The sequence below is a fragment of the Globicephala melas genome, chromosome 3 (genome assembly GCF_963455315.2).
Source record: "Globicephala melas chromosome 3, mGloMel1.2, whole genome shotgun sequence".
Lineage (NCBI taxonomy): Eukaryota > Metazoa > Chordata > Mammalia > Artiodactyla > Delphinidae > Globicephala > Globicephala melas.
The window spans coordinates 164,806,805-164,833,283 of record NC_083316.1 but is presented as its reverse complement, the minus strand read 5'-3'; the positions used below and the strand labels follow the sequence as shown (position 1 = coordinate 164,833,283).

Sequence of the window (26,479 nt, the reverse complement as noted above, 5' to 3'; positions counted from 1 at the left end):
AGTGTTACACAAACTAGAGCTGTGCCTAATCTCCACCTACACTGTGCTACCTTCTACTATATAGAAAAATGATATTTATCAGTCCATGACCTCAACCTGGTCAAGGTCTCATTGCATAAAAATAAAAATGTAATGGTCAGTCAGGCATCCAGGATAAAGTACTAATGGTATTCAATTAATTTGAAATATACCAACCTCATAATAGATGCTAGAAAGGATATCAACCTTAATTAATATCTTACCATGTGCATATATTATCTGCTTATTCCTAGAGTGCTTTAAGTTCTATGATTAAAAATGATTAAGAATTATACTGCATTGAGATTAAAAAAATACTGTCCCACAAGGTTAAAAATTTAGAAAGGTGATAGAGAAAATCAAATTTTCTGTCTGAAAAGTGCATTAGTTTAAACACTGCACTGGCCTATTAACGTGGTGAATATGATAGTGTACACTTATTGATCCATTACTATGTCATAAACACTATTCTAATAAGTACTTTGGTTACCTCCTCTCAACCACCCTCTCAGTTAAGAATTTTTTTTAACACTATTCTACAGACGAGGAAGTTAAACAGAAAGATGATTTGTATTATACCCAAGATTACAGTTTGTAATGTCAGGTAACTTATGAATTCTGGAATGCTCACTTAAAATTAACTTCATTATCAGGAAGAGATCAAGATGGTGGAGTAGGAGGACTCTTAGTGCACCTCCCCCCATGAACACAGCAAAAATACATCTGTATGTGGAGAGATTCTCACCGAAAACAAACTGGAAACTGTCAGAAACACTCTTCTGCAAACAACAACAACAAAACTGTAGAGAAGGACCCACACGGAGTTGGGTAGGAGGAAAGGAGAAGCGATCAGGTCAGGACCCGTGCCCCTAGGAGGGGACACAGAAAAGGAGGGGAATATAGTACAGGCTGGGATAATCTCCCTAGGGCGTGAGGGGTTTAAACCTCATATTAGACACCTCAGTGTGGGATCTGACACCGTGAAAACAATTCTCCCACCTTACACCTGTTAGACTGGCTATTACCCAAAAGCCAAAGAAAACAAATGCTGGCAACGATGTGTAGAAAAGGGGAATCCAGAGGCACTGTTGATGGGAATGTATAGCCACTGTGGACAACCATATGGAAATTCCTCAAAAATTTTAAATAGAACTGACATATGATACAGCAATTGCACTTCTGGGTATGTATGTTGAAAGGCAATGACAAAACTATCTTGAAGAGATAACTGCATTGCATGTTCATTACAGCATCTTCCACAACAGAAAAAAGATGGAAACAACCTAGTGGCCATTGATGAATGAAGGGATAAAGAAATGTGATATACTAATAGTACATACAATGCAATATTATTTAGCCAGGGGAAAGAAGGAAAACCTGCCATTTGCTACAATATGGATGAAACTTGAAGGCATTATACTAAGTGAAATAAGTCAGAAAAACAACTGTGTTATCTCTCTTACATGAGGAATCTAAAAATATTGAACTCATCAAAGCAGAGTAGATGGTGGTTGCCTGGGGCTGAGGGGTGATGGGAATGGGGAGATGTTGGTTAGAGTTATAAGATGAAACAGATTCCAGCAATGTAATGTACATCATGGTGGCAATAGGTAACACTGTGGTGTTTTGTACTTGAAACTTATTATGGGAGTGAAGTTAATGTTCAAACCCTAACAACAACAAAAACAAAATGCTAGTTATGTGAGGTGAAGGATGGGTAACTAACCTTCTTTTGGTAAACATGTCACAATAGATACATGTATCAAAACAGCATATTGTACACCTTAAACTTACACAATGTTATATGTCAATTATGTCTCAATAACGCTGGGAAAAAACACAAAAAACGCTGCTCTATTTTTGTTGGGAAACAGGTGCATCTACCTCTAGAAGAACGTCTGTAGTTATGTTCACCACTGCTCCAGAAGAATTAATGGAATGGGATAACAGCCAGAAAAGAGGACATGAAATGGTTTGTTCGGAAAAATCTGTCCTGAATGACAAGGTGAAATGTAAGTCTAAATTATCCCATTTTCTAGTCATTAGGCAACATTTTAAAACTAAATCAATTTCATATTGTTTTTTAATCATTTAAATTCACCCAATCTTGTCCTGCAAGTGCATTTATTACCATTTTACCAATAGTGAACATTATGGAAAGGCATTTCATGAATTCGTAGAAAATCTAAGATTAATACTCAAGTGTGTATATTCTATTATAATATTTTCAGATTTAAAAATCCCTATGTTCATTTATCTTTGAAATTTTTATTTATTTTTACTTTTTTTTTTTAGCTTCTGCACAATCTTTCTTTTTTTGTAACATATTTATTGAAGTATAATTGCTTTACATTGTTGTGTTAGTTTCTGCTGTATAACAAAGTGAATCAGCTATACATATACATATATCCCCATATCCCCTCTCTCTTGCATCTCCCTCCCACCCTCCCTATCTCACCCCCCTAGGTGGTCACAAAGCACTGAGCTGATCTCCCTGTGCTATGCGGCTGCTTCCCACTAGCTATCTATTTTACATTTGGTAGTGTATATATGTCCATGCCGCTCTCTCACTTCGTCCCAGCTTACCCTTCCCCCTCCCTGTGTCCTCAAAAATAGAACTACCGTATGACCCAGCAATGCCACTACTGGGCATATACCCTGAGAAAGCCATAATTCAAAAAGAGTCATGTACCACAATGTTCATTGCAGCACTATCTACAATAGCCAGGACATGGAAGCAATCTTTGAAAATTTTAAGAAGGTGCTATGTGAAAATAAGAGCTAGTAAATTTAGCGGAACATACTGGAAATTAAACCATGCACACACAAAAAAGCAACATTCCTTTGGTGCTTTCCAAGGTTTCTTGGCTATCTTTTAAGCTGGCATAAATAGATATAAAATATAATATTTTAAGATATATATTTATATAATATTTTAGAAATATTAATAATTTTAATGAGCAATATTTTTTCCCACTAAATAATTGTAATTCTCTTCTGTCACATGCATTCCTTTAATATCTAAGTTTGCCATCAATGCAGTAGTTGTTTATCCTCAGTTAGAAAATGCAAAGCAATAAAACTAGTTATGGAAAGCTTTCAGAAAGCCAAGATAACTACCACAAAAATGATGTGTGACATCTCTAAGGAATATTGGAAAACCATCTTGTAGGAAACAAAAGGAGCCCAAAGACTGAGTTACCCTGACTGAAGACAGTGAAGCATGGTGAAGTGCTAATAACCAAGCTGATACTAGTTAAAGGAGAGACCTCCCCATTCTGACAACATGATCCTTTGCAATCCTATAGTAATGTAAAAGAAGATAAATTTATTGTGATGACTTGGGTGATTTAATGGTCCTCAGGCATCATTAGAGCCAGTGCAATAGGAAAAATAATACCAATGCCTATTTTCCAGTTGCATACCCATGCCTAAGACGTATTATTGACAACCACCCATCTTACCTGTGCACATTTTGTAATCATGCAATTGCACGCACCTCACAACACACTTCTATAACTTGTGCTACAATGTCAGTCAAGGTTCAGTCAAAAAACAAAAAAGAAGCCAATTAGTTCTTTTAATGAAGAACATTTAATATAGAGAGTTAGTTAAAGCATTATTGAGAGACTGAAAGGCAAGAAAGAACAAAGTGGTAACATAGTAATCATAACTGAAGGAAGAAGCTACTCCACCAAGGGCTTGAGGGGTATAAAGGGATCAGTTGAGCATTTGGGGCACTAAGGCTTTTACAGACCACTGTTGAAAATATGTACGATGAGCACAAGATGGAACATAGAGCAGTGATTTCAAGCACCCCACCCCAAAGCAAGGCCCATGCGTATGATGTTGAGAAGCTATGTGAAGAAAATAATCAGAAATAATGGGGAAGGCCTTCCCTGGTGGCGCAGTGGTTGAGAGTCCGCCTGCCGATGCAGGGGACATGGGTTCGTGCCCTGGTCCAGGAAATCCCACATGCCGCAGAGCGGCTGGGCCCGTGAGCCATGGCCGCTGAGCCTGCGCGTCCAGAGCCTGTGCTCCGCAACGGGAGAGGCCACAACAGTGACAGGCCTGCGTACCGCAAAAAAAAAAAAAAAAAAAAGAAAGAACGGGGAAAACACATTGCCTTTACTACAGTAGGCTCTTCATATCTTCCCCCTTTGACCTCTGATCTCTTTCAGATCTTGGGCATTCGTCCATGAGCAGTTAGGACACAAGGCATACAGGTCACCTTTGAGTGAAAGATCTGACTGGGATCAGTAGTTCTCAACCTTGGCCACACACTAGAACCACCTGATATTCCTTTGTTAATATATACACGCCACAGTTTCTTTCAAGAAAATGAAGAGTTCCCTTAAACTCCACAACCTCATCAACATTTGTTATGGGTTTTTTTTCAATAATAGCTATCCTAACAGATGTGAGGTGATATTTGATTTAGGTTTTGACTTGTGTTTCCTGATACTAACTGATGTTGAGCACTTTTTCATATACCTGGTGGTCTTGTTCTCATCATAAACCCTCCTATTTATGGAGGGTTTAGGAGTTCAGCACCAGGGAAGGTCCCACAGCTGGGTCTGAACCCAGTCTTCTGATGTAGATGCAGCAGATTTTCATGTCAATTCTTCCTGATACAGGGATTGCAATTCCTTGTCTTCTCCTACCTGAAGGTAACTCAGTTTAATTATTTTGGCATGTCACACTATGATTTAATCTAGAATTATTCAAAATAAGTACTGTAAACACAGTTGGGCAGTTTCCTTATCTATGAAATTATGATAATAATTGAACCTACCTAGTAGGAGTATTGGAAGATTTTTTTAAATTATTAATATTGCTTAGACCAATGGTTTTCATCTCCAGTTGATTGGTAATTTACGTGTGCTTATTTTAAAGTTCACAGGTACCCTGGTCTCAGCCTAGGACCTATTTCAGAATCTCTGCATGTGCGTTTCTTGGTCACCCTAATGTCAAGCTGGACTTGATAAATACCACTTAGAATATTGCCTAACACTTATAAAAATTTCCATTAATATTACCTATTATTAGTCTCATCAATAACCAACACCTATTTTTAAATATAAACATTTAATAATATTTCCTTCAGATCTCAGCTTTTATAGAGATTTGAACATTTACTCATAAAAAGGGACTTTCTTGGTATCTAGCTCAATCCCATTCCTCTATATAACTGGCCCCCAAAAGCAACCATTGTCATGAAGTTGATGGGTATATTTCCCTGTCAGTGCTTCTGTAATGTCAATATTCATTTATGTATCTAAACTGCATTCTTAAAATCTTCCCTAAACAGAATACTACACATATTTCCTCTGAAATGTGCTTGTTTACCACAGCTTTGTGGTTAAGTCTCTTTGTGAAGTACATACAATTACTCCAAACATCTACCCAATGCACATTATTACATAAGGGAAAACATCCTTTACTTTATAAATTTATATTTATACATATAAATATAACAAATTTATATTTCACATATATTTAAAATGTAACAATATAATATAATGTATTTTCACTATTAAATAAATATTTAATTTACATTACATATTTTATAGTATACTATTATTTATATCATTTTCTTCTTACAACAATCCTATGAAAATTCTGTACCTCGCTCATATGGTATCATACAAATGAGAATTTGTATATAATATGAGACTGGTGGCTAGTTGTGCAGTTTCTAAGAATTGATGCATGTTCAGTTTTACTAATGTTGTCTGTATTTGTTTCAATGCAAATATCATTTTCTATCAACCACATCATCATTTGTTAAGATATCATTTGAAAATATTCCTGAGGTCTATCTTGTGACAATGTCATGATATCTGCACATGACATTTTCATATTATACAGGAAATTGTTTCAACCTTAGATTTTAAAACTGGACTGCACAACATCACTATTTATAGAAAATCCTATAATCCATCATGTTAGTGCCATTCTGGCCCCTGTGAACTACTGGTGCTTTCCTGTAATTCACAGATAGACTCACTGAACCAAAGAGGATGAATCAATTCTTCTACCTTCATTTCACATTCTGAGCCAAAAAACTAGGTTAGAAAAGAAACGCTATTTAGCTACAGTGGAGATGACTGAGAACTGGTGCAGGAATAAGCAAATCAAGCATTGAGTCCTGGATTTTTCACCCCATGTATGTGGAGTGTGTATAAACTTCTCCTCCTCTCTATGCTTCTGTACCTTCCTGGAAAAAAAGTCTAATACCCAGCACTACACCATGTGTGGCACTTAAGGGATGTTTGTAACTTATAAATATTGGGTCATTTTTATAAAGAATGTCAATCATTATTCAGATAGTATGTTTATTAATTAAATATAATCCCCCAAATTTAATAATGTTTTATATGGCAGAAAAGATCGAAGCCTTTCCTGGCGCAGGATACTGGAGCATGGAATGATATGAAATCCTAAAATGTGTCTCAGCCCATGCATTAAGATGTATCATCCCCTCCATTTCTGACTCTTTTTTCCCCATACTTACGAAAATTTCTGCAATGGCTTTTCAATGATTGAATCCTGCATATGCTGTTAAATGAAAAGAAAATATGTCCCTTAGAAAGTCCATGACATAGACAGAAACAAGCACTATTTTATCTTGTCTCTATTCCTATGTGACATTCTGAAAAAGATGAAAACACCAGCATGAATGGTCCACCGTGTAGAAGCTATATTGCCCACATGGTTTATTCAACACTTAACTGTTTTCTTTTTTTTTAATCCTTGGTGCCTCTTCTGTGCCAACAAGGTATAGGCTCTGGGGAATCAGAAATAAATGAGCCTCAGTCATTTCTTTTCATCTATGAAGAATGTACTTGTATAAAATAAAATAAAATGTCCTGTCAGGGATGTAGGGAAACCATAACATCAGATCAACAGATATTTAAGTCTAATGACACGAGCATTAGCTTTATCATTATTAGTAACAAAATATCAAAAATGTATTTTGCCCTTTCTTTATGCATCCATCACATAGCTATTGCATAGAGGGCGACCATTATTTTTTTAGTCCTGATTCAGTGGGTTTGAATCAATGAGGAATCGACTCATTTGACAATACTAAGTCTCATGGATTCTAAGAAATTGTCCCATAACACACAAAGAATTAGTGGAGCATACACGATTCAAAATTAAGTTTTGTTTTTTTAAACATCTTTATTGGACTATAATTGCTTTACAATGGTGTGTTTAGTTTCTGCCAGAGCCCCCGAATCAGCTGCTCAAAAATTAAGTTTTTATGCTCCTAAGTTCCATGCCCTAAATGTCATTGTTTTCATACTTTCTGAAAGTTTTAAGCAGAGGTACAGCAGTCTAACCACAGACGCATCTTGGGTAGATTTTTAAAACTGTTTTCATTTTCCTGCATAGGAATGAACCTTAAGACTCTGATTTTATGTCTCCTTTCATGATTGAGTCAGATGATTATAAGTACAGAGGAGAAGGTGGACAGGTGACGTGAAATCCAGGAACAGGGTCAACAGAGAGACCTACCCTGAAATGTCAGGTGCCGATTATTTCTATGACCTCACCTGTGTTCTTAGACATCCTTCCTATAGTTGATGCAGCAAGTGCTACCTACTACCCTCCCCTGTGTCCTCCAGAAAACTCCAGATAGGAAGGGCAAAGTGAGCAGGGAATCTCTACCAGGACTGACAGGAAAGTAACATGACTGTTTGGGGTGGCAGGGCGAAAACTGCCCAGATGCCCTGTGTCTGGACTCAGTCTGCCCAGAATGACTGGCTTCAACACTTTCTAACTCATGACCTGGTACCTGTTACATAAAATGCTGTGCTTCTTTCCTCTTACTATAATAATACTTAGGTGTGCACTTATAATTTGGGAGAAATTATGCAGGTGTAATCAAACAAGAAACATAAAAGTCATACCTCAGAGCCTGACACTTAGGAAGCCTTCAATAACATAACATAACATAACGTAACATAACATAACATAACATAACATAACATAACATAACATAACATAACATAACATAACATAACATCACATCACATCATAACTGATGTTATGGTTCATGTCATCCTCCTCATCCTTATTGCCACTTTCATAACTATTTGAAGTGCTTAGGGGGAAGGTTCCAGAGACCCATTTGCTGCTACAGTGGGGGAGATGCCAGCCAGAGCCAGAACCAGTGAGGGTGGAAGCAGATCTCTGAATGAGAGTTCTCACACCCCAACCAGAACAAAGAACGTTAAGCTTCAAAAGCCTTTATTCCAAAACTGTTTGTATTCGTGCCCTCTCATCTTTCTATACCAAATATCACATTTGTCCTCTTGAGGAGGAAATCCCAACCAGAACCAAGAACATAAATGTCATAGGGCTCTAATCTGAAATTTGTATACTGGTGTCCCCCCAACTGTCTGTCCCAACTGCCATGTTTGTCTTGTTGAGGAAAAAATCATGCTCCCAACACTCCCTTCATCCATCACTTTCTCCCTCAGCACTTACTGGGCTGGGCTGCATCTCTGCTGGAGCAAGACCAAGGAGCACAGATTCACTGCCCCTCTCCTGCCTGCTGTGTGTTGAAGTCTCAGCGTGTGCCCTCAGGACTGGCAGGAAGACAGGCTCAGGCTGGGACCTTCTGATACTGCTTCCTACAAAGGATGGAGACACAGGTGGGGAGCCACAATGTTAGAACTGGCCAATTAATGAGCTGAAGACACTGGTCAATTATTTACAATGGTATGACCTTAGGGCTCAATGTCCAAAGCCAGTTGGTCCACATTGTCCCAATCTCTGGAGACTTGCTAATATTCACGGAACAGAAAAAGGATAAAAGTGAATGTCCTGGGAAGGATCTAGGTCCCTCTTCTCCTCAAGAGGAAATTCACCTGTACTCTTGCTTCTTACTTCTAACTTGCAGAATTCTAACATAAAACTCAGACTTTTTTTCCTCAGTTTAACCACTCAATGTGTGGTTTTGTTATCTACAAATCCATTGTATCAATCATGAAATCTATGCAGCACTAGGTCTATACCAAGGATGTGATACTTTCCATTTTCACAGTTAATATGTGTCTCTAAGGATAACTTCTTATTTTCATTTCTTTATCCTTGCTCAGCTGGCATTAGATATGGTAGAGATTACTGGGTTGGACTTTTTTCTTTCCTTTTTTTTTTTGTGTGTGTGCTAATTTGAATGAATCTTCATTTCTAAGTTTTTTCTCTAAATGAATTACATTGGCATATTAGAAAACTATTGACTTTTATTCTTTAATACCTGATACTTTAATTAAATATTTCAGTGGGCCTCCCAGAAGGTTGCAGTCAAGATCAGCCAGGGCTGCAGGCATCTCAGAACTGGATCAGCAGATGTCTACTTTCAAGCACACTCACGAGGCTGTTGGTAGGATTCACCTGTTCACAGAATATTGTCCAGAGAATTCTTTCAGTTCCTTGACACATGGCCTCCGGGTTGGGCAGTTGTTTTTTTTATCAATATGAGCCGTCAAGAATGCAAGAGAGAGGCAGCAAGAAGAAAGCCAGATTTTTTTTTACTCTATTCTCAGCAGGGACTTCCCAACCTTTCTTCCACATTCTCATTGTTGGAAGTGGGTCTCTATGTACATCTCACCCTCAATGGCAGTAAGATACACAAAGCAATGAAAACTAGGAGTTGGGATCAGTGAGAGTATCTCAGATACTGCCCACCACACAGGGCTCATCCTCTGTAAAGACTATGTTCTCCAAGCAATTCAAGACTCAGGCCCTGTCCATCTAATTTTCAGCATATCCCCAAATTAGTCACACCACCATGATCTCAACAAAAATTCCCTGGACACAAACTAGCATATGGGTAGAACTTTCTCTCCATTGGGTACTGCATTTTGTACGACAGATCCCACTCTACTGCTTTAGGTCATGCAGTCTCAAGTAGACCCCCTTGTTTCTGATGCACTAGGAGAACCCCTCTATCAACACCAGGCCAATCTACAGCTATTCCATGGCCAAATGTAACAAATGTTCCCAGTGAACATGATTTCTTCTAAGTAGAGATGAATCAACTCACTCCAGAATATATATTTTCATTAGATTTCATAGTGGTCTTAGATCTTGAAGACTTTAATAAGTAAAATGTGCTTGGGCTCACCTGTTTTTTTCTACTGTATAAAGTGGGATGTAGGTGGAAAGTGGAGTGATGTAACCTTCTAAATCTTGTCCATGCAGCCTTCCTGACTCAGAGACCTCTTTCTGAGGAAGGCAGAGATTGGTTTGTCATTGATATGAAGAAAACTTTATACCAAAATCAAATTGGATATGGAGAGAAGGATGTTATTTACCTTGTGGGGATAAGTGACGGGGTATTTTTAGGGTAGAGCACATGGTGGATAGGTACAGGTGGATATGAGAGGGAGAGACTATGTGTTGACATATTTAAAATAATTCATCCATGGCAAAAATGTATTACTAAAATGCAGTTATTTCATAGAGAGTAAAATGAATAACTTACTAGAGTCAATGACAAAGTTGAATTTATAGGAATTGGTATATTAAAACCAAAGGTAGTTATGTCTGTGCCCTATAATGTGACATATGCTTTGTTCTTTTCCCAATTCCCAGTGCCCTTCCCCGCCCCCACCTCCATGGTGAGTATCCTTGGCCAAATACCAAGTGAACAAAGGTGGATTGGAGAGACTGGAGGTAAATGCTGCGGTCCTTTAATGTGTTTGGACCTTAGCAAAAATAATGTTAAAATGAAGTTATAGCATTGTGAGTAGAAAAGATCAGATATTAGGGTCACTGCCAAAGATGAGCATACAAGAAGTGGTACATGAAAAACAGATATTGATGTTTATGCAGTACAACTAGTTATTTTTCTTTTTGTTTTTCTCAATTCCTCCACACATGATGAGTATCCTTGAAAGAACACAAACCTACTCACATTAATTTTTTGATGTGTAATTGGGAAATTTCTAAACTCAATTTTTTATCCTTTTATTATTTTTAGAACTTTTAAAACCCCATCCTTTAGTCTGTGAGTCTTAACCTCACAATAACGGGACATTTCTGCTTATCATAACTCAGTGCTGGCATCTAGTGGGTAGAGGTAAGGGGTGCTTTTAAATATCATACAATATACAGGACAGTCCCCTATGAAAAAGAATAAAGACCAAAAATATCAATATTGTTGAGGTTGAGAAACCCTGGTCTAGACTGTTGAATGATATTAAAATTTTAATCTAAAAATTCCAATCTCTATTATTTTATAATGACATTGAAAACATTATCTGAAATAAATCTCAATCTTTCTCCATTATTTTGCACTACTTAATGTTTTTTATTGTGGTCAAATTTACATAACATGAATGTAAAAGAATGAAATTAGAACATTCTCTAACACCATGTACAAAAATAAACTCAAAATGGATTAAAGACTTAAATGTAAGACCGGGTACTAAAAATCTTTTAGAGGAAAATATATGCAGAACCCTCTTTGACATAAATCACAGCAATATTTTTTGGATCCATCTCCATCTTAAGCATTTTTAAATGTATAATTGTGTACACTTGACATTAAACACATTCACATTGTCAGGCAACCATCACCACCATCCATCTCCAGAACTTTTTCATCTTCCCAAACTGAATCTCTGTACCCATTAAATGCTAATGCTATTTCCTCCCTTCCTCCAGTCCCTGGATGCCACCATTCTATTTTCTGTCTCTTGCTACCTCATGTGAGTGGAACCATATAATATATATCCATTTGAAATATCTCAATTTTGACATTTCAAACTTGAATCTCTAATGTCCCCTTTCCTTCCCAAATTTGCTCCACCCACAGCCCTCCCTGTCTCAATAGATGCAATTCCATTTTTTCAGTTGTTCAGGCCCCAACCCTGGAGACATTCTTGTCTCCTCTCTTTCTCTCACACATGTATCCTGCCTGGAATCAAATCCTTTTTGCTCTGCCTTCAAAATATAGCTCAACAGACCGATTCTCAACCCTTACACTGCTATCTCCACCTTGGTCCTACCCACCTATATCTCACCTAGCTTGCCTACAGGTAAACTCCAAGCAGGCTTCCTCACATCCTACAATCCACACTCAACCCAGCATCCAGAATAATCTTTTAAAATTCCTAATCATGTCATGTGTCTGCTGTAAACCCTACAATTATTCCTCACATCACTCAGAGAAAATGAAAGCAAAAGTCCTTCAGTGGCAGAGAAAGCCTCACACGATCAGCCCATGATACCTGTTCTCCTCTTCTTCTATGCTCACTCGCTCTGCTCCAGCTACATTCCCCCCAGGCAACCTCCTACCTCAGGGTCTTTGTATTAACCTTACCCTCTGCCTGGGGCACTCTTTCCCCAGAAACCACTCACCTAAGTCATTCACCATCTTCACCAATGTAACTTTCTCAATGAGTTTACTAGGACCACCCTTTTTTACTAGGACAACCTGTCCTCCCCATGCTCCTGATTCTCTTTATCCTGTGGTAGTTGAGCCTAAAATAATGATCGACTCATAGTAAATACTCATTAAAAGTAGGTTTGATAAATTGAATAAGTGAATGTGGCTCTGAAGGGGCTGCCAGTCACACTGTCTCTTGACCACAGTTGATTTGTCCAGCGTGGAAAGAGGACATGATTGTACCAATCAGAATTCTTTTCTGATAGATATAGATAGATATAGATATAGATATAGATATAGATATATGTTTTTAGTCCTGAACAGCTAAGTTGAGTCCAGTTCCTCTTTAGTAGTGAAGCTACCAGGTATGAGTGGTGAGAGCTGCTGAAGCTGAATCTGACCTCTGTACACCGAAAACCGAATTGAAACTTGGAGACAGAGTTTTGGGTGAAGTAGAAAAGAATAGCTTTATTGCTTTGCCAGACAAAGGGGGCCACAGCAGGCTAATGCCCTCAAAACTGTGTGTCCCAACCTGGAGTGGGTAGTGAGGAGTTTTACAATATGGTTCAAAGAGGGCATGATCAGCTCCTGGACATTCTTCTGATTGGTTGACGGTGAAGTGAGAGTCACTGTCATCAACCTTCTGGTTCCAATCGATCTGGGGTCTACGTGCCTGTGGGCAGCATACAGTTAAGTTCTTCCACCTGGTGGGGTTTTCAGTATCTGCAAAACAACTCAAAGATATTGTTATGTATATTCCTGCTCAAAGGCTGCACTACTGTTTCTTTTTTATTTTAAATCATCTATATTTAAAAAAAAATACTTGAGACACAAACATATCTGTTTTACCTATTAAGTATTTTTACAGGAAAATATGATGATAGATTATCTTTAATTTAAATCTCCTCTGTTTTAAAAACAGTTTTTTAACATCTTTGTTGGAGTATAATTGCTTTACAATGGTGTGATACTTTCTGCTCTATAACAAAGTGAATCAGCTCTATGTACACATATATCCCCATATCTCCTCCCTCTTGCTTCTCCCTCCCTGCCTCCCTATCCACCCCTCTAGGTGGTCACAAAGCACCAAGCTAATCTTTCTGTGCTATGCACCTGCTTCCCACTAGCTATCTATTTTATATTTGGTAGTGTATATATGTCAGTGCCACTCTCTAACTTCGTCCCAGCTTACCCTTTCCCCTCCCCATGTCCTCAAGTCCATTCTCTACATCTGCGTCTTTATTCCTGTCCTGCCCCTAGGTTCTTCAGAACAATTTTTTTTTAGATTCCATATATATGTGTTAGCATACTGTATTTGTTTCTCTCTTTCTGATTTACTTCACTCTGTAGGACAGATTCTAGATCCATCCACTTCAGGACAAATAACTCAATTTCATTTCTTTTTATGGCTGAGTAATATTCCATTGTATACATATGCCACATCTTCTTTATCCATTCATCTATAGATGGACACTTAGGTTGTTTCCATGTCCTGGCTATTGTAAATAGAGCTGCAATGAACTTTGTGGTACATGACTCTTTTTGAATTATGGTTTTCTCAGGGTATATACCCAGTAGTGAGATTGCTGGGTCGTATGGTAGTTCTATTTGTAGTTTTTTAAGGAACCTCCATACTGTTCTCCATAGTGGCTGTATCAGTTTACATACCCACCAACAGTGCAAGAGGGTTCCCTTTTCTCCACACCCTCTCCAGAACTTATTGTTTGTAGATTTTTTGATGATGGCCATTCTGACCGGTGTGAGGTGAACCTCATTGCAGTTTTGATTTGCATTTCTCTAATGATTACTGATGTTGAGCATGCTTTCATGTGTTTGTTGGCAATCTGTATATCTTCTTTGGAGAAATGTCTATTGAGGTCTTCTGCCCATTTTTGGATTGGGTTGTTTGTTTTTTGATATTGAGCTATATGAGCTGCTTGTATGTTTTGGAGGTTAATCCTTTGTCAGTTGCTTTGTTTGCAAATATTTTCTCCCTTTCCGAGCGTTGTCTTTTCATCTTGATTATCATTTCCCATGCTGTGCAAAAGCTTTTAAGTTTCATTAGGTCCCATTTGTTTTTGATTTTGTTTTTATTTCCATTTCTCTAGGAGATGGGTCAAAAAGGATCTTGCTGTGATTTATGTCATAGTGTGTTCTGCCTGTTTTCCTCTAAGAGTTTTTAGTGTCTGGCCTTACATTTAGGTCTCTAATCCATTTTGAGTTTATTTTTGTGTATGGTGTTAGGCAGTTTTCTAATTTCATTCTTCTACAAGTAGCTGTCCAGCTTTCCCAGCACCACTTATTGAAGAGGCTGTCTTTTCTCCACTGTATATTCTTGCCTCCTTTATCAAAGATAAGGTGACCATATGTGCATGGATTTATCTTTGGGTTTCTATCCTGTTCCATTGATCTATATTTCTGTTTTTGTGCCAGTACCATACTGTCTTGATGACTGTAGCTTTGTAGTATCATCTTAAGTCAGGGAGCCTGATTCCTCCAGGTCCGTTTTTCTTTCTCAAAATTGCTTTGGCTATTCGGGGTCTTTTGTGTTTCCACACAAATTGTGAAATTTTTTGTTCTAGTTCTGTGAAAAATGCCAGTGATAGTTTGATAGGGATTGCATTGAATCTGTAGATTGCTTTGGGTAGTACAGTCATTTTCACAATGTTGATTCTTCCAATCCAAGAACATGGTATATCTCTCCATCTATTTGTGTCATCTTTAATTTCTTTCATGAGTGTCTTATAGTTTTCTGCATACAGGTCTTTTGTCTCCTTAGATAGGTTTATTCCTTGGTATTTTATTATTTTTGTTGCAGTGGTAGATAGGAGTGTTTCCTTAATTTCTCTTTCAGATTTTTCATCATTAGTGTATAGGAATGTAAGAGATTTCTGTGCATTAATTTTATATCCTGCTACCTTACAAAATTCATTGATTAGCTATAGTAGTTTTCTGGTAGCATCTTCAGGATTCTCTATGTGGAGTATCATGTCACCTGCAAACAGTGACAGCTTTACTTCTTCATTTTGGATTTGGTTTCCTTTTGTTTCTTTTTCTAGTCTGCCTGCTGTGGCTAAAGCTTCCAATACTATGTTGAATAACAGTTGTGAGAGTGGACAACCTTGTATTTTTCCTGATATAGAGGAAATGATTTTAGTTTTTCACCATTGCGAACGATGTTGGTTGTGGGTTTGTCATATATGGCCTTATAATTATGTTGAGGTAAGTTCCCTCTATGCCTACTTTCTGGAAGGTTTTTAACATAATTGGGTGTTGAATTTGTCAAAAGCTTTTTCTGCATCTGTTGAGATGATCACATGGTTTTTCTCCTTCAATTTGTTAATATGGTGTATCACATTGATTGATTTGCATATATTGAAGAATCCTTGCATTTCTGGGATAAACCCCACTAGATCATGGTATATGATCCTTTTAATTTGCTGTTGGATTCTGTTTGCTTGCATTTTGTTGAGGATTTTTGCATCTATGTTCATCAGTGATATTGGCCTGTAGTTTTCTTTCTTTGTGACATCTTTGTCTGGTTTTGGTATCAGGGTGATGGTGGCTTCATAGAATGAGTTTAGGAATGTTCCTCCCTCTGCTATATTTTGGAAGAGTTTGAAAAGGATAGGTATTAGCTCTTCTCTAAATGTTTCATAGAATTTGCCTGTGAAGCCATCTGGTCCTGGGGTTTTGTTTGTTTGAAGATTTTTAATCACAGTCTCAATTTCAGTGCTGGTGATTGGTCTGTTTATATTTTCTACTTCTTCCGGGCTCAGTCTCAGAAGGTTGTGCATTTCTAAGAATTTGTCCATTTCTTCCAGGCTGTCCATTTTATTGGCATATAATTGCTTGTAGTAATCTCTCATGGTTCTTTGTATTTCTGCAGTGTCAGTTGTTCCTTCTCCTTTTTCATTTCTAATTCTATTGATTTGAGTCTTCTCCCTTTTTTTCTTGATGAGTCTGGCTAATGGTTTATCAATTTTGTTTATCTTCTCAAAGAACCAGCTTTAATTTTATTGATCTTTGCTATTGTTTCCTTCATTTCTTTTTCATTTATTTCTGATCTGATATTTATGATTTCTTTCCTTCTGCTAACTTTGGGGGTTTTTTTGTTCTTCTTTCTCTAATTGCTTTAGGTGCAAGGTTAGGTTGTTTATTTGAGATGTTTCTTGTTTCTTAAGGTAGTATTGTATTGCTATAAACTTCCCTCTTAGAACTGCTTTTGCTGCATCCCATAGGTTTTGTGTCATTGTGTTTTCACTGTCATTTGTTTTTAGATATTTTTTGGTTTCCTCTTTGAGTTCTTCAGTGATTTCTTGGTTATTAAGTAGTGTATTGTTTAGCCTCCATGTGTTTGTAGTTTTTACAGATATTTTCCTGTAATTGATATCTAGTCTCATAGCGTTTTGGTCGGAAAAGATACTTGATACGATTTCAATTTTCTTAAATTTACCAAGGCTTGATTTGTGACCCAAGATATGATCTATCCTGGAGAATGTTCCATGAGCACGAGAAGAATGTGTATTCTGTTGTTTTTGGATGGAATGTCCTATAAATATCAATTAAGTCTATCTTGTTTAATGTATCATTTAAAGCTTGTGTTTCCTTATTTATTTTCATTTTGGATGATCTGTCCATTGGTGAAAGTGGGGTGTTAAAGTCCCCTACCATGATTGTGTTGCTGTCGATTTCCCCTTTTATGGCTGTTAGTATTTGCCTTATATATTGAGTTGCTCCTATGTTGGGTGCATAAATATTTACAATTGTTATATCTTCTTCTTGGATTGATCCCTTGAACATTATGTAGTGTCCTTCTTTGTCACTTGTAATAGTCTTTGTTTTAAAGTCTATTTTGTCTGATATGAGAATTGCTACTCCACCTTTTTTTTTTTTTTTTTTTTGCGGTATGCGGGCCTCTCAGTGTTGTGGCCTCTCCCATCGCGGAGCACAGGCTCCGGACGCACAGGCTCAGCAGGCCCATGGGCCCAGCTGCTCCGCGGCATGCGGGACCCTCCCAGACCAGGGCACGAACCCGTATCCCCTGCATCGGCAGGCGGACTCCCAACCACTGCGCCACCAGGGAAGCCCACTCCACCTTTTTTAAAATTTCCATTTGCATGGCATATCTTTTTCTATCCCCTCACTTTCAGTCTGTATGTGTCCCTAGGTCTGAGGTGGGTTTCTTGTAGACAGCATGTATCCAGGTGTTGTTTTTGTATGTCTATGTCTTTTGGTTGGAAAATTTAATCCATTTACATTTAAGGTAATTATTGATATGTATGTTCCTATTACCAGTTTCTTAATTGTTTGGGGTTTGTTATTGTAGGTCTTTTCCCTCTCTTGTGTTTCCTGCCTAGAGAAGTTCCTTTAGCATTTGTTGGAAAACTGGTTTGGTGGTGCTGAATTCCCTTAATTTTTGCTTGTCTATAAAGGTTTTAATTTCTCCATCAAATCTGAATGAGATCCTTGCTGGGTAGAGTAATCTTGGTTGTAGGTTTTTCTCCTTCATCACTTTAAATATGTCCTGCCACTCCTTTATGGCTTGCAGAGTTTTTGCTGAAAGATCAGCTGTTAACCTTATGGGGATTCCCTTGTGTGTTATTTGTTGTTTTTCCCTTGCTGCTTTTAATATTTTTTCTTTGTATTTAATTTTTGATAGTTTTATTAATAGGTGTCTCAGCACGTTTCTCCTTGGATTTATCCTGTATGGGACTCTCTGTGCTTCCTGGACTTGATTAACTATTTCCTTTTCTGTATTAGGGAAGTTTTAAACTATAATCTCTTCAAATATTTTTCAGTCCCTTTCTTTTTCTCTTCTTCTTCTGGGACCCCTATAATTCGAATGTTGGTGCATTTAATGTTGTCCCAGCGGTCTCTGAGACTGTCCTCAATTCTTTTCATTCTTTTTCCGTTATTCTGCTCTGCAGTAGTTATTTCCACTATTTTATCTTCCAGGTCACTTGTCCGTTCGTCTGCCTCAGTTATTCTGCTATTGATCCCTTCTAGAGAATTTTAAATTTCATTTACTTTGTTATTCATCACTGTTTGTTTGCTCTTTCATTCTTCTAGTTCTTTGTTAAATGTTTCTTGTATTTTCTCCATTCTATTTCCAAGATTTTGGATCATCTTTACTATCATTATTCTGAATTCTTTTTCAGTTAGACTGCCTATTTCCTCTTCCTTTGTTAAGTCTGGTGGGTTTTTGCCTTGCTCCTTCATCTGCTGTGTGTTTCTCTGTCTTCTCATTTTACTTAACTTACTGTGTTTGGGGTCTCCTTTTCGCAGGCTGCAGTTTCGTAGTTCCCATTGTTTTTGGTGTCTGTTCCCAGTGGCTAAGGTTGGTTCAGTGGGTTGTGTAGGCTTCCTGGTGAGGGGACTAGTGCCTGTCTTCTGGTAGATGAGGCTGGATCTTGTCTTTCTGGTGGGCAGGTCCACATATGGTGGTGTGTTTCAGGCTCTCTGTGGTCTTATTATGATTTTAGGCAGCCTCTCTGCTAATGGAAGGTGCTGTGTTCCTGTCTTGCTAGTTGTTTGTCATAGGGTGTCCAGCACTGTAACTTGCTGGTCATTGAGTGGAGCTGGATCTTGGCGTTGAGATGGAGATCTCTGGGAGATGTTCGCTGTTTGATATCACATGGAACTGGAAGGGCTCTTGTGGACCAGTGTCCTGAACTTGGCTCTCCCACTTCAGAGGCACAGCCCTGACACCTGGCTGGAGCACCTAGAGCCTGTCATCCACACAACTTAGAATAAAAGGGAGAGAAAAAAGAAGGAAAGAAAGAAAGAAAGAAAGAAAGAAAGAAGATAAAATAAAATAATGTAAAATAAAAGTTATTAAAATAAAAAATAACTATTAAAAATTTTGTTAAAGTAATAAGAAAATTTTTTTAAAAAATAAAATATTTAAAAAAAGAAAGAAAGAAGAGAGCAACCAAACCAGAAAACAAATCCACCAATGATAACAAGTGCTAAAAACTATACTAAAAATAAAAATAAAAACGGACAGACAGAACCCTAGGACAAATGGTAAAAGCGAAGCTATACAGACTGCAAGCATACACATACATACCCCCAAAAAGAGAAAAAGGGGAAAAATATATATATTGTTGCTCCCAAAGCCCACCTCCTCAGTTTGGGATGATTCGTTGTCTATTCAGGTATTCCACAGATGCAGGGGACATCAAGTTGATTGTGGAGATTTAATCCGCTACTCCTGAGGCTGCTGGGAGAAATTTCCCTTTCTCTTCCTTGTTCGCACAGCTCCTGGGGTTCAGCTTTGGATTTGGACCCGCCTCTGCGTGTAGGTCACCTGAGGGCATCAGTTCTTCACTCAGACTGGACGTGGTTAAAGTAGCAGCTGATTCGGGGGCTGTGGCTCACTCAGGCCGGGGAGCGGGAGGAGCAAGGATGCGGGGCGAGCCTGCGGCGGCAGAGGACGGAGTAACGTTGCACCAGCCTGAGGCGCCGTGTGTTCTCCTGGGGAAGTTGTCCCTGGATCCCGGGACCCTGGCAGTGGAGGGCTGCACAGGCTCCCAGGAGGGGAGGTGTGGATAGTGACCTGTGCTCGCACACAGGCTTCTTGGTGGCTGCAGCAGCAACCTTAGCTTCTCATGCCCGTCTCTGGGGTCCGCCCTGTTAGCCGCGGCTCGCGCCCGTCTCTGGAGTTCCTTTAAGCATTGCTCTGAATGCCCTCTCCTCTCGCACCAGGAAACAAAGAGGCAAGAAAAAGTCTCTTGCCTCTTCGGCAGGTCCAGACTTTTCCCGGAATCCCTCCCGGCCAGCCATGGCGCACTAACCCCCTGCAGGCTGTGTTCACACCACCAACCCCAGTCCTCTCCCTGCGCTCCGACCGAAGCCCAGCCCGAGCCTCAGCTCCCAGCCCTGCCCACCCCGGCGGGTGAATAGACAAGCCTCTTGGGCTGGTGAGTGCCGGTCGGCACCGATACTCTGTGCGGGAATCTGTCTGCTTTGCCCTCCGCACCCCTGTTGCTCTGTTCTCCTCCGCGGCTCCAAAGCTTCCCCCCTCCGCCACCCGCAGTCTCCGCCCGCGAAGGGGCTTCTTAGTGTGTGGAAACCTTTCTTCCTTCACAGCTCCCTCCCACTGGTGCAGGTCCCGTCCCTATTCTATTGTCTCTGTTTTTTCTTTATTCTTTTGCCCTACCCAGGTACGTGGGGAGTTTCTTGCCTTTTGGAAGGTCTGAGGTCTTCTGCCAGCATTCAGTAGGTGTTCTGTAGGAGTTGTTACACATGTAGATGTATTTCTGATGTATTTGTGGGGAGTAAGGTGATCTCCATGTCTTACTCTTCTGCCATCTTGAAGCTCCTCCTGATTCCATTTATTTAAAATTCTAGAAAATGTAAAAAAAAATCTATAGTGACAGAAATCCAATCAGTGGTTGCCTGGTGGGAAAGGCAGAGGGATGGCAAGGAGGAATTGTGTTGGACAAAGAGGAAACTTCTGGGGCTGATGAATACGTTTATTATCTTGAGTAAGGTGGTGGGTTTTTGTTTTGTTTTGTTTTGTTTTGTTTTTTTTGCGGTACGCAGGCCTCCCACTGTTGTGGCCTCTCCCGTTGTGGAGCACAGGCGCCGGACGCACAGGCTCAGCGGCCGTGGCTCACGTGCCCAGCCGCTCCACGGCATGTGGGATCCTCCTGGACTGGGGCACGAACCCGTGTCCCCTGCGTTGGCAGGCGGACTCCCAACCACTGCACCACCAGGGAAGCCCAAGGTGGTGGTTTTATAAGTATGTACACATGTGAAAACTTATTAAATCATGTGGCTTACTGTATATCAATTATACCTCAACAAAGCTCTTAAAAATGTACTTATGGTTGGGTGAGAACTCTTAGGATGTACTCTTTTAACAGCTTTCATATATAATGTATAGTAGTGTCAATTAGCTTTGTCATGTTGTGCATTACATCCTTAGTACTTATTTATTTTATAGCATAATGTCTATGCCTTTGACAACCTTCATCCAATTCTCCCTCCCCCACTCCCCATTTCTGGTGGCCACAAATTAGATCTCTTTTTCAATGAGTTTGTTTGTTTTCTGAAGTATAATTGACCTACAACACTATGTTAGTTGCTGGTACACAATATAGTGATTTGATATTTCTATACATTTTGAAACGATCACCATGACAAGTTGTCATCTGTCACCATACAAAGATATTACATAGTTATTGACTATATTTTCCACAGTGTACATTTCATATCTATGACTTATTTATTTTGTAACTGAAAGTTTGTATCTCTTAATTTCCCTCTCCTATTTCTATCTCCCCTCACCCAGCTCCCTGACAACCACCTGTTTGTCCTCTGTATCTATGCCTGTTTTGTTTAGTTATGTTTGTTTATTTGTTTTGATTTTTAGATTCCACATACAAGTGAAATCATACAGTATTTGTTTTTCTCTGTCTGACTTATCTTACTTAGCATAATACCCTCTAGGTCCATCCATGTTGTTACAAATGGCAAGATTTAATCCTTTTTTTATAATATTCCATTGTATATATATACATACTTATGTGTGTGTGTGTGTGTGTATATATATATATATATATATATATATATATATATAGCAATCTTCTTTATCCATTCATCTGTTGATGGGCTCTTAGGTGGCTTCCATATCATGGCTATTGTAAATAATGTAATGAACATAAGGGTGCATGTATCCTTTTGAATTAGTGTTTTCATTTTCTTTGAGTACATACCCAGAAGTGGAACTGCTGGTACTTCTATTTTTAATTTTTTGAGGAATCTCCATACTGTTTTCCATGGTGGCTGCATCAATTTACATTCTCAACAAAAGTACAGGAGGGTTCCCTTTTCTTCACATCCTCATCACCATTTATTTCTCTTATCTTTTTGATAATAGCCATTCTGACAAGAGGTTTTGATTTGCTTCTCCCTGATGATTAGTGATGTTGAGCATCTTTCCATGTGTCTGTTGGCCATCTTCATATTGCCTTTAAAATAAAGTCTATTCAGGTTTTCTGCCCATTTTAAAATTTTTTTGGATGTCGCCATTCTATCACCATTTTATTGTGTTACAAGGAGAGGTAGCCTATGCAAAAGGGAAAAACCACAATGATGAATAGTTTCAGATAATATACTTCTACTCAAGAAAAACAACTAGAGGCACTCTTAGAATAAAGAGTTCTAGACAATGCAAATATACAATTTAATTATTTTCTACTATGCCAAAATAAACCAATTAGGAATAAATAAAACCAAGGGGCTTCCCTGGTGGCGCAGTGGTTGGGAGTCCGCCTGCCGATGCAGGGGACACAGGTTCGTGCCCCAGTCCGGGAAGATCCCACATGCCGCGGAGCGGCTGGGTCCGTGAGCCATGGCCGCTGAGCCTGCGCGTCCGGAGCCTGTGCTCCACAACAGGAGAGGCCACAACAGTGAGGGGCCCACGTACCGCAAAAAAAACAAAAAAAAAAAACAAACAAAAAAAAAACAAGGATATAATTTAAATTAGCAACAAAAAATTAATACGGACTAAACTCTACACGGAATGAGAAGGACTTATATTGAGAAAACTGTGAAGGTTTTCTTGCTCATATAAAAGTGTTCAAACATGGAAATATTTTCGGATTCTAGCATGGTAAATGTTAACAATAAAGACGCCAATATTCCTGATATTATTTCATCATGAATGCAATTTCAGTCATCAATATTGCAATTGAATTTTAAGGTGGAATTAATAAGGAATTTTAAGGTGAGGATAAACCTGATCTTTACAGGAAGGGCCCTTTGGATATGTGCCGAGAGGAGGCCAAGTGAACTTTCCCCTGGGAAGACGTGGGGCTCAGAAGTAATTGAGCTGAACCATGGACACTGACTTTTCTCTTCTTGTGGTTCTCCCAAAGTTGTGAAGTCTTCAGAAAATGGAAGGCATTGGACTAATCTAGCTAATTAGGAGCTCTGTGCATCAAGCATTCAAGGCCCCGCAACTGTAAATAGTCAGCCTGTGTCTCCAGCCCTTCAGGTTGCCGGTCCATGTCTAGCAGGCTTCACACCTGTGCCTCCTCCTCCCAGACTAGTCATCCCCATCAGGAGGCTCTGGCTGGAGTCTGTCTTTCTGCCAATCCTGAGGATAGAGCTTCAGCCATCATTGCTCACCAGGCAGAGAGGGGCAGCAGACTGGTCCCCCTTGGGCATGCACCAGCAGGGTCTCAGCACAGCCCAGTGAGTGCTATGGGAGACAGTGGATGGAGGAGGGTTTGTGGGAGTGGTGTTTCCTCATGGTCAGAACAAGCAAAACAGTTGGGATAGACAGAGGATAGGGCACCTACCATCTGTTCTGGTGGGGTCCAAGAGCTCTCATTCAGAGTTCTGCTTTCCTCCCACATTAGTTCTAGTTCCCATGGGCATTACCCCCACGATAGCAGGAAGCAGTTCTCTCTAAACTGTCCCCTAAGTACTCCAAAATCATGAAGTGAGGACGTGGATGAGGATAAGACAGTAAACATGGTATCATGATTCTTCATTGAGGATTTCCTAGGTTCCAGGCTCTAAGTGTTCCATGTAGCTTGTTTCATTTCAACTGCGTAATCACCACCAAGAAAGAGGAATGAACAGTATTGTCACTTCACAGATGAATAAGGGAGCACAGCATTTAAATATAACTTGTATTAGGTCATGGGGTAAAATAGGAGTGAATTCACGTTTGAATCCAGGCATCCAGCCTCCAGACACAGGGCACTTAGCCAGAATTCTCTCCTGTCATTTTATTTGCCTGGTCACTTCAGGCAGAGACCCCATGTTCACTGCCCTCTGTCCTTTTAGGGGTTCCTGGTAGACCTCAGTGGAGGGTAAGGGGTACCCTTGCTGCATTGACTCTAGGAAGGAGAGCTGAGATCAAGGGAGGACTCATAGAGGATTAGCAGATTGTAATGTAGCACAGATGTCTCTCTTGCTCCTGCCCCTAGATTTTGCTTCAGCTGTCCATGTCCTCCTTTATTCTTGTGCTTTAGTCCTTCTCAATCTCTAAAGGAGACATAAAGGCAGAGTGTTGGGTTCCATTCTTAGTTAGGAAATGGAAATCAGTTAAAAGATATTCCTTAGCTGTGCTTTTAGTTAAGACCACCGTACTTCTGAAGTACTTCTGTTGTACTTTATGAAGTGCATGGAAACAAAGTGAAGATATTTAGTGTATGGGCATCAGAGACTGATAATTTAATTTTGTCTCCTCTATTTATTATCTTGAGTGATGTGGGGCAAGCTCTTTGTATCTCTGAACCTCAGTGTTGTCATCTGAGTCAATCCCTAGTTGATACAACTGCTTTGTTGTAAGAATTAAACAGTATAGTGGAAACTACATATTTAATTACATATGTAATGAATGTACACAGGGGACAATAAATTTCAGATACTATTAACAGGCTAGCTTCATACTATTTGATTAAAATAAATTGTCATCTAAAGTATGAATATCTCTGGATCTGAGGAGGTATTTTATTTTGTCCTTATCCAAGTAGATACTGAGTGTTTGGAGGGAAATAGACTGAGTCTCATTCACTTCTGATTCCTCAGAGCCTATACTTCTTTGGCACAGAGTAGGCAACAAAAACAAACAAAACTCTGTTAAAAAAAATTAAATAGACCCTTAGTTCACATAAATGCAGAGTAGACAATACTCTTTCCACCCACTGGGTACTTTATTTATTTATTTGTTTGTTTATTTTTGGTTGCACTGGGTCTTCATTGCTGGGCGCGGGCTTTCTCTAGTTGCAGCAAGCGGGGGTGGCTACTCTTTGTTGCGGTGCACAGCCTTCTCATTGTGGTGGCTTCTCTTGCTGTGTAGCACAGGCTCTAGGCACGCAGGCTTCAGCAGTTGTGGCACATGGGCTCAGAAGTTGTGGCTCGTGGGCTCTAGAGCACAGGCTCAGTAGTTGTGGTGCACGGGCTTAGTTGCTCCGCAGGATGTGGGATCTTCCCGGACCAGGGCTCGAACCCGTGTACCCTGAATTGGCAGGAGGATTCTTAACCACTGTGCCACCAGGGAAGCCCCGACTGGGTACTTTTCTGCCTGTACTTTCATCCTTCCAACAATATCCCATCAGACTAGAGACAAGATACAGTGGGGCTTGGGTGTTTTTATGTCATGGGCTTTCTATGAACATATTATTTTCCTTTTATAAGACACACGTCATTCAATTATCAAAAGTTGTGGAGATTTGGATGAAGTCATGTCATTTGAAACAACAAGGATGGACCTTGAGGGTATTATGCTAAGGGAAATAAGCCAGAAACAGAAAAACAAATACTGTACGATCTCATATGTGGAATCTAAAAAACAAATGAACAAACAAAACAGAAACAGACTTTTAGATACAGAGAGCAAACTGGTGGTTGCCAGAGGGGAGGGTGGTGGGGAAAAGAGCAAAAAAATGTGAAGAGGATTAAGAGGTACAAATTTTCAGGTACAAAATAAGTCAAAGGGATGTAATATATAGCATAAGGAATATAGTCAATAACACTAATAATTTTTGTGGTTACAGATGATTACTAGACTTATCATGGTGATCATTTCATAATGGGTTTGATTGTCTAATCACTATGTTGCACACCTGAAAGTAACCTAATATCGTATGTCAACTAACTTCAATTTTTAAAAAATAAATTTATTTATTTATTTATTTATGGCTGTGTTCGGTCTTCATTGCTGGGCGCGGGCTTTCTCTAGTTGCAGTGAGCAGGGGCTTCTTTTTGTTGCGGAGCACGGGCTCTAGGAGCGCAGGCTTCAGTAGTTGTGGCATGCGGGCTCAGTAGCTGTGGCTCGCGGACTCTAGAGCGCAGGCTCAGTAGTTGTGGTGCACAGGCTTAGTTGCTCTGCAGCCTGTGGGATCTTCCCGGACCAGGGCTCAAACCCGTGTCCCCTGCATTGATAGGATTCTTAACCACTGCGCCACCAGGAAAGTGCCCAATATATTTTTTTAGTGTATTAAGTGAAAACAAGACAGAACAAAAATACAAGGATTACTGCAGGCAGACGTTCATCTTCAAATCAGAAGCATAATCAATACATAA

General features: G+C 39.4%; 2 protein-coding genes across 20 annotated transcripts in view; one reads left to right on the top strand and one right to left on the bottom strand.

Annotated features, from left to right (window-relative positions):
- LOC115865168 (zinc finger protein 177-like) overlaps positions 1-26,479 on the top strand; it is a 133,486-nt gene that overhangs the window by 1,989 nt on the left and 105,018 nt on the right. For all 19 annotated transcript variants that reach the window (XR_009563556.2, XR_011377357.1, XM_060297165.2 and 16 more), the window contains exon 3: positions 1,893-2,030. The gene's annotated coding sequence lies outside the window, so the exon portion shown is untranslated. The remainder of the gene's footprint in view (positions 1-1,892; positions 2,031-26,479) is intronic.
- LOC115865167 (zinc finger protein 558) overlaps positions 1-26,479 on the bottom strand; it is a 67,998-nt gene that overhangs the window by 20,848 nt on the left and 20,671 nt on the right. The window lies entirely within an intron of this gene.